The following is a 9,446-nucleotide window of genomic DNA, read 5'->3' as shown; positions in this document are numbered from 1 at the left end:
AATTAAACGATGTTCTTTTAAAAGAAGCGTCCGGCCGTTCGTTGTTCCAACACCGTTTTCATGATTTAAGTTAGTTTAACATTTCCCGAGATATTCTATTTGTTTATAAGCCAAAAAATTGTTTATAATTTTAAAATATTCCTGAGGCCGCTTAAATACTCCAATTGAGGAGTTTGCTGTAAGAAGGGTGCAGCTCCATATTTGGTAATTGTTGGAAAATTAAAAAAAACGTTTTTTAATAAAAGTTTTTATTTTAACCCGAAGGACATAATATCAATCGATGACAAACAGATTTAGTCAATATTTGAGACTATTTTGAAGTAGATAATTTTTGAAAAAATAAGAAAAAAAAATTGAAAAAAAGTTGGACCTTCATCTTTCTTGCACCAAACACGTGAAATAATGCTTCTTTGCCACCAATTTTGAGAAAAAAAAACAAATTCCCAACAAAAACTCTTCTATTCCGTTACAAAAATCAAACGACTATGGTTTTCCTATTACACAAATAAAAAAAATCAGCAAAAAGAAACAGGTTGGTGTCAAAAATAGCATTCAGAAAAAAAAAATAAAACATTAAACACACTGGCAAACACATCCTTCCTTCATCTACCTTAAAGCCACGCAGTAATGATAGCGACAAACAAGTCAAAACAAATCAGCTGCCCTGCCAGCCCAGCGCCAACACAAGATGACCTTGCATTCCACGAGAATCACCGAACATTCACAATCGTTTGGTGCAAAAAGGATGCAGGTCCCGAGCTGCACCCTTCTTTCACCAAATGATTGAGGTGGCAGATCCATAAAGACTTATAATTCCTTTATTTATTATCGGATCTGCATCGTTCTTATACCAGTCAATCCGCCAATTTTTTTTAATAATGGAATAAGTTTCCACCCAAAACGGTCTAAATATGGAGCTGCATCCTTCTTACAGCAAACTCCTCAATTTCAATTCTTTAAAGTACATTAGATAGGTACAGTGTCTTTTTATACAAAAATCATAGTTATTCTTATGTATCATAATTATTATTGTAGTTATTATAGCGACCGTAAATTTTTAATTAACAATTCAACTGTTGCTAAACTGTACAATATATAATATATTATAATCTATACAAATAGAGCTTTTGTATTACCAAGTTATTTAATTATTGATAAACAATTACTTATCTAAAATTTTAGTTGGAAATTAAAGATTTTGTTGGAAATCCCGCATTTGCCGGGGAAAAATTTCGTCGAAGTAAATCGGGAAAAACACGTCTCTATGCATATTTTAATTACGGTGAATTTTTATTTGGGTGTTTTTGGTGTAAAGTTAAAATCTTCTGAGTTACAGAGCAAAAATTGAAAAAAACACGACTGTCGGGCGCCATTTTCTTTATAAAAAAAGTAGCACACTATCTGCGGATTTTGAATACCTATATTATTAATACACAGGGTGTCCAGAAACTCTACCGACAAACGAAGACAGGAGATTCTTCAGATAATTTTAAGATAATTTAACCCAATTCACTTAGTCCGAAAATGCTTCCTAAGGGAGCTAGAGCTCTTTGAAGATGGCGTTTTGTAATTAGATTTTCTTAAATACCTCCAGAACGCTTCTATTTAGAAAAACAAAAATTGGTACGCGTATTTATCTACAAGATATAAATCTAAACCATTCATTGCAAATTTCTAGTATCGATCATAGGCGTCCGTTTTAGGTAGGGCAACGGTTATTTTATCGCATAACTTTTTTATCTTTAACTTTTATGCATTTCTGATACTGGATTATGAAATTGTGAAGTATACTGGTACTAAAAGGTGCTCTTATTTTAAATCGGTAGGACACACCGTTTTCTAGTAAAATCGATTTGAAAATTTTTCGCAGCTTAAATTAAAAAAAAAAATTCAAAAAAAACTGTTTAGAAAGACGAAAACTGGTACATTTATTTATATTCCAGAGATAAATCAAATTTCCTTAATTGCGAATTTCTAGTACTGGCCATAGGCGTCCGTTTTGAGTAGGTCAAGAGTTATTTTATAGCATAACTTTTCTGTCTTGAATTTTTGAGCATTTTTGACACTAGATTATTAAATTATGAGGCATTCGAGTACTAAAAGTTACTCTTACTTTATGTTGGTAAAATACTTCATTTTTTGTTGAAAAGTTCTTTAAATTTTTTTCAAATTCCAAAAACAAAAAACTTTCGAATCGATTTTTCTAGAAAACGGTGTGTCCTACCGACTTAAAGTAGGAGTACCTTTTAGTACTAGAATACCTCACAATTTAATAATCCGGTGTCAAAAATGCATAAAAGTTAAGGACAAAAAAGTTATCAGATAAAATACCCGTTGCTCTACCCAAAACGGACGCCTATGACCGGTACTAGAAATTTGCAATGGATGGAATCGATTCATCTCTGAAAAGTAAATATGCATACCAATTTTTGTATTTCTAAATAGAAGCGTTCTGGAGGTATTTATGAAAAACTAATGTCATGGCGTCATCTTCAAAGAGCTCTAGCTCCCTTAAGAAGCATTTTCGGACTAGGTGAATTGAGTTAAATTGTCTTAAAATTATCTGAGGAATCTCCTGTCTTCGTTTGTCGGTAGAGTTTCTGGACACCCTGTATACAATCATAAGATTAGATTCCAGCAATAAAATTGATGGAAAATAACTTTACCCAAAATGGCCTTTTCTAGGATAATCTGCCCAGACTAATTATATAATATTATGCAATCACATTCCGCTTTCCTTCGTCTAGGAAAAGATTCGAGAAAAGGTTCTTAGTACTCACAAACTGAGTCAAGATAGACGTGAATTAAAAGACAATTTACGTTTCATTTCGATTCAGAGGCAAGGCACACTACCCAGGCAACCAAGTGACGTCAATAACGTCCAGGAAACGTCAGCTTTTGATTGAATATATATACGTGTTTGAACATTACGTCGTATAAACGTCTTTTGTAGGTGATTTTAAATACGTAATATTAATGACATTAAAATACGTTTAAAAATACGTTTTCATTTCAGAGTATTTCAGACAGCCCAAGTCTGACGTCACAAAAATCGGGAGGAGCTTAACGGGTTAATGCTTATAATGTTCAGGGTTACCAGCTCTACTGATTTTTCAGTGAACCTACTGATTTTAACTCCAAATAGTGACCTACTGAATCAACATATATTGGCCGTTATTAACAGGTAAATTTCTATGAAACGGGCTTTAAAAATACGAGATTATTTGGCTGCGTTCGTATTATGAAGATGGCCGTAAATACCAGGTCATAATAATTATGACCTGTATTATTGGATTATTTAAATAAGGAAATCTTCATATAATTGGTTTTGAGAATTTTGAATCTGGCCGTTAGTACAGGTGGTCCATTTTGACAGGTGACCGAATACACAGGTTTTATTGTATTTACATGGTTTAAAAAGAATCTACTGATTTCTACTGATTTTTGAAAGCAAAACTACTGAAAAAGTAAAATCTGATCTGGCAACCCTGATAATTTTGTATATTGACGTTTATATAAGCCTTAAATTGTAATAAGAAATTTTTAATTTATCGTTTACGTGCTTCGTGCTTTGTGGGGTAAAAAAGGACTTTTCCTTTAGATATTTAGTTGAAGAAACGTGTTAATTAAGACATTTTTATTCGTTTTTTATAAGTGAGTTGTGAGTTAGTTTAATGCAATAGTTCTTGTGATAGTTCTTCTTGAAAACGGTTTGAGGTTATGTGTTTTGTTTATTTGGTGAATATTTTCTGCTAATGAACTAATTATGTGTTATCGAGTTTGATTAAATTAATGTGTTAATAAATTATTTATTAATTTATATGTTGTTTCAGTTTTGACACAGTAAGTATACCTTAGCCCAGTGGTTTTCAACTTTTTGTACCTGCGCCCCCCTTAAAAAAACAAAAAATTTTTGCGCCCCCCTTAATTTTTGAATTTAATTTCATAAATACTTAATTGATATTATAATTTTTTTTGATGCACTACAGAATAATATACTATATCATGTAAAAAATATACAAAAAAAATAATAAAATTTGCTTTTTAATAGTGTTTATCCAATTTTTAAATTAATTTTCAGACATTTTGTTACAATTTCCTACTTGTAATAAACAATTGTTACAGCTGCATGCCCCCCTTGCAACAGTCCCGCGCCCCCTAGGGGGGCGCGCCCCACAGGTTGGAAACCACTGGCCTTAGCCTATAAGCTAAATTTAAAACAGTTAAATGAAAAATTGCATTACCAACAATACCCATAGGAATAATTTTTATTGTGTATTTTTAAAACCATAAAATGAAAAATAGTCTAAAAACGACATTAAAACTAATTTGTTTATATCACATGTTTAAAACTTGATAAAAATGACGTCAGTTATGGTGGGACATATTCACGTGAATTTCGACGTCGAAAAAACGTGACAAACTGACGTGGTTTGGTGATAATTATGACGTCTTTTCAACGTTTTGTAAACGTTATTTGGTTGACTGGGTATCTACAGACAGCTGTTTCTGTTATGAACTTCATCAGTGTAGAAGCTTGCCCTCCTCTGAATTAAAACGAAACGATATTGTCTTGTTAAGGGAAATTTCAAAAATAGATTGAAATTCACCATGAGAACGCTGCCGCGAGATCTATTAAAGGAAAGAGGAAAGTCCCAAATACAGAATCCATTATTAGGTATAATAGGTTGGTTTTGAAACTTTCCTTATTAGAACCTTTCTTTGTTAACATCCTAAAGGCAAGAGTCCACAGACTAGGGATGGGAAAAACCTACCGGTTATAACCTAAAACGTACAAGTTTTCGTTTTTCTAAATAGTTTTTTTAAATTTTTTTTTTTGAAATTTAAAAAACGAAACATTTTCAAATCGATTTTTCTAGAAAACGGTGTATCCTATCGACTTAAAACAAGAGTACCTTTTAGTACAGGAATACCTCACAATTTAATAATCCAGAGTCAAGAATGCTTAAAAGTTAAAGATAAAAAAGTTATGCGATAAAGTGACCGTTGCTCTACCCAAAACGGACGCCTATGACCGGTACTAGAAATTTGCAATGGATGGATGCGATTTATTTCTGGAAGATAATTACCTATACCAATTTTTGTTTTATTAAATAGAAGCGTTCCAGAGCCACTAAGAAAAACTAATTACCCGACGCCATCTTCAAATAGCTCTAGCTCCCTTAGGAAGCGTTTTCGGACTAAGCGAATTGGGTTAAATTATCTGAGGAATCCCCTGTATTCGTTTGTCGGTAGAGTTTCTGGATACCCTGTATATAGGTATATTCAGAAAAAAATACTACATGCCATGATTTGATTATTAAGATTAAAATACCATAAATTTAATATTACTAATTTTTCATGTTTATTGGCCTTTTTCAAGATATCTTGAGGATCTAACTATGAAAATTATTCTCGTTAAAAAAACAACACATTTTTCAATCTTAAAGCAATGAAGTTTTTAAAAAATATTAGACTTGTTAATGATGTTACTGAGAGAAGTGTAAAATCGATGCAAGACATTTCATTGTCCTTCGCAAAAGATGAAAAACAGGCAAAGTGTGTTACTACAAATAGTTGAAAACCACAGCAAGTATTTTGGCAATTTCACAAAGGCAACTTTAATAAATTAATATTTATAGAAACTTTTACTGATGTAGTTACTATTATCCATTTAAATCACATTGTAACAGCTTTGTGTATACCTGCATATTCAAATGTATAAATAGTTAGAAAAATGGGTGCTAATATGCGGTCTACCTTCGTGTTTGGTGGGAGAATTGGTGTATAAGCTGTAATATTACTATGCCGATAAAAAAATGTTTACAAATCATTTTGCATGTATTTTTTAAGAACATGTAGATTTTGTGTAAGGTTTTATAAGTCTAAAGTTAATAATTTTCGAAATATTTAAAACGACATATTATGAGAGTTTTACCAGTATAGTGTCATTTTTAAATAGTTTAATATCTTTGACATATGTATATCAATATAATATACAATTTGATCACGATCACTATTTGCAAATACCTTTTTTTTCATTTTTTTTAAATGGTATACCCTGTACATTAGTATTGCATTTTTAAGTAAATATTACAGGCTTTCTTTTGATATCAGCAGTGGGACTACGAACAGACGAACACTCGATACGAATCGTATCCGCCATGTTTTACCATAGCGCCTTAATGGTAAAACATGGCGGATACGATTCGCATTAAGTGTTCGTAATCCCTATGTAGGTTGTATGTACCTAGCATGTCTCGTTTTGTAGATATTTAAAAAAGAACTATAAATTTTAGGTTTTTCCGGATTTTTTATTAGGTACTAAGCAGATACATTAAAATATAATATTTTACCTTTTACCATACTAATAAATGTAGTTGATATGCATAGATTAATTATTAAATTAAATAAACAACCAATTTTAAAATCTTAGTAATTTTTTTACCCTATCAGGTAGTGGCATTGGCAATCCGATGGCTACCGGTACTGTGGACACAGTATGAAAAATTAATCCGATGCGTACGATGCGGACCTGTGGACGCTTGCCTTAAATCTCGACCTTCCATAATTTACAAGGCATAGGGACGACGAATATACAAAGCGGAAAAGAGTACGAGTAGAATATGGTCGATCTATTTTTCTGAAGCCAGCTTGGTATTTCCTTATAAAATCTTCTATGGTTCATTCCACGAATATACGACTGTTTTGGATTTTCGCGACAACGAATATTTTAGTGGGCAACATAAGAAGTACGAAAGTAAATGTCTGTAATAATTATTCCAATAAACAACAATGCTTTTTGCAATTTACTTTTGTTATTCATATTTTGCACAATAAAATATTCGTTGTCGAGATAATTCAACACAGTCGTATGTTCGTTGAATAGGGTATGCAACCGGTGTTAGCCTACTTACTAGGATGTTCGATAAGATTTTACACGCCGTATTAACCCTCAACTGGTGTGGTGATTTAATTATACTTCTAAGGTACGTTAGATCAATGGTGACCCACGAGTATAAGTTCTGTACGATTTAACATACCGAGTGGTGAATCGTCAAACGGGTCATAGGAAATCAATGGGAAATTCTAAATTGTTGAATTTCTGCTTCCCTAAATATTTTACTCCAAAAGTTATGAGAAACTATTTGTAGAGAACTGAAATCTCTATTAAAAACAAATGTTACATTTGTTCTACAAATTAAACACTTTCCAAAATTTTGCAAAAATATAATACATTTGCTAGAGTATTATTAAGAAAAGAAAATAATCGTTTTCGTTTTGATTCAATTCGAGTCTCTTGCCATCCTCTGACACCGTGTTTCGGGGTCTCTACCCTTTATCAAAGAGGCTATGCAAGTAGACTGAATTGAATCATGACGAAACGAAGAAGAACTGCATATATTAAAATATTTGCAGCAGAGTGTGGTTAGACTGTCCTCTAACGGGGAATGACGAAATAAGTAAAAATAAATTTCGACCACGAGTCAGTATTCTGTTAACCGAGATACGATAGTACCAAGCGGCGCCGCTAGGAAAAACACTCTAACAATGCGTCTATGCGGCGCATAGCCTCTTTGATAAAGGGTAGAGACCCCGAAACACGGTGTCAGAGGATGGCAAGAGACTCGAATTTAATCAAAACGAAACCGATTATTTTCTTTTCTTTTTCATACCTTACTCGGTTTAGAGTACAAAATGACCACGTTTCGTTAAAGTAATCTGAGACGCATTGTTGGAATGTTTCTCCTAGCGGCGCCGCTTGGTACTATCGTATCTCGGTTAACAGAATACTGACTCGTGGTCGAAATTTAGAGTATTATTAGTCCAATCTTGGTAGATTTGACCTCTAAAAATCGTACGAACAAGCTGAATTTTACTGCGAATATCAATTATGGGACCCCAAAAAGGTTCAAAAAAGTTTTTATTTACTGAATTTTTATTTACTTAACATCTGTATAGAAACTGACTTTATTTGCGACAAAATGCAAAAACGCATTTTGATTTTTGTCGATAGGAGACTCCAATCAAAATATATCGAATTTTTACCGGCGCGCGGCGAGATACACATTTACGCTCAAAATCAATTTTTTAAATAAAATGTGTGTCAACCAGGGCCGCGTTTAGTTCAAATGACGCCCTAGGCAATTCTCTAGTAGCCGCCCTTCAAACATGTACCATTTTGGCGAAAAAAAAAATGCAAGCAGAATTTTTTATTTAAATAAGAACGTTAGGTTCTACAATAATGTTTGGAAATGTGTTAAAAATATTCTATATTTTACATCAGGCGTAATGTTACATATTACTATTATTATATGTATGTTTGAGCGTTTTGACCTGTGCCCAATGCATGCGTTTTAAGCATGATATTTAGAAATTGCCTGTTTGTAGGCGCGCCTACTCGTTCAATTTTAAACGAGAGATGCATTGAAAACATTGCTCAAGCACTATGTGTTTATAGCTTTGTTTAACAATAAAAAAATTAATTTTTAGCAATGCAAATAAACAAAACCGGTATAATTTGATATGAACGTTCAAATGCGGTAAGCAGAATTGCTATTTTATTTTTTAATCAAAAGTTATTTGGGTTCAAATATTGCAATTTTTCGATATTTTGAAAGTTCAACCGCGTTTATCTCGAAAAGTATGCATCCTACTAAAAAACTTGTAACAACCTTTTTTTCTTAGAATGACAAAAAAAATAGAAAAAAGGTTTGTTTTGCTAAGAATCGCTGTTATGTAATTCCTCAAGTTGTTTATCCCAATCTTATCGACATCCGGATCAACTGTTAACCAGAAAATTGATGTTCTACGGGACAAAATACATAAAAAACTTGGGTAAGTCCATCTGAATATAGTAGGCCATTGTACCGCCCCCCCTAGACTGTTTATTCATTAATAAATGTCTAGACAACTTGCATATTTGTAATGTACACAAAAGTACATACATACAAATTAAAAGAAGAAAGATTAAAATCCATTGAGTAGATCCCAAGATATAGAAAATAATAGTAGTTTTAAGTTGTTTTTTAGTTTTTGACTCATGCAATTGTCGGCCAGGTAGCTGACAACTTTTTTAGTTATTGTTGACCTATCTAGAGGATGAAAACCTACATGTTTCCTGCCTAGAGTTCGCGTCCGTTTTTTAATTATTAACAATTTACATTAACAACACTTACCATGACTAGTCACCATTTGAACTACATTTTTAAAAATTCGAGTAAAATATCGCATTTTCGAATATGTAAGAAGATGTTTTCTACGGATAATATTTTTAAAGTTATTCTAAATATTTTTAAACTAGGATTTTTTACTATATTAGATAATTTTTTATCATTTATTAATACATTTTTATAGTATCCCTTTTCTGCTTTCATTTGCCATAGGTACGCAGAATTGTCCTATCTTCATTATTTTCTGTCATTTTTTATTGCAAAACAAACGTC

Source organism: Diabrotica virgifera, chromosome 2 (genome assembly GCF_917563875.1).
Source record: "Diabrotica virgifera virgifera chromosome 2, PGI_DIABVI_V3a".
NCBI classification, from domain to species: Eukaryota; Metazoa; Arthropoda; class Insecta; order Coleoptera; family Chrysomelidae; genus Diabrotica; species Diabrotica virgifera.
The sequence above is the reverse complement of the archived record's forward strand: the minus strand, read 5'-3'. Positions refer to the sequence as shown.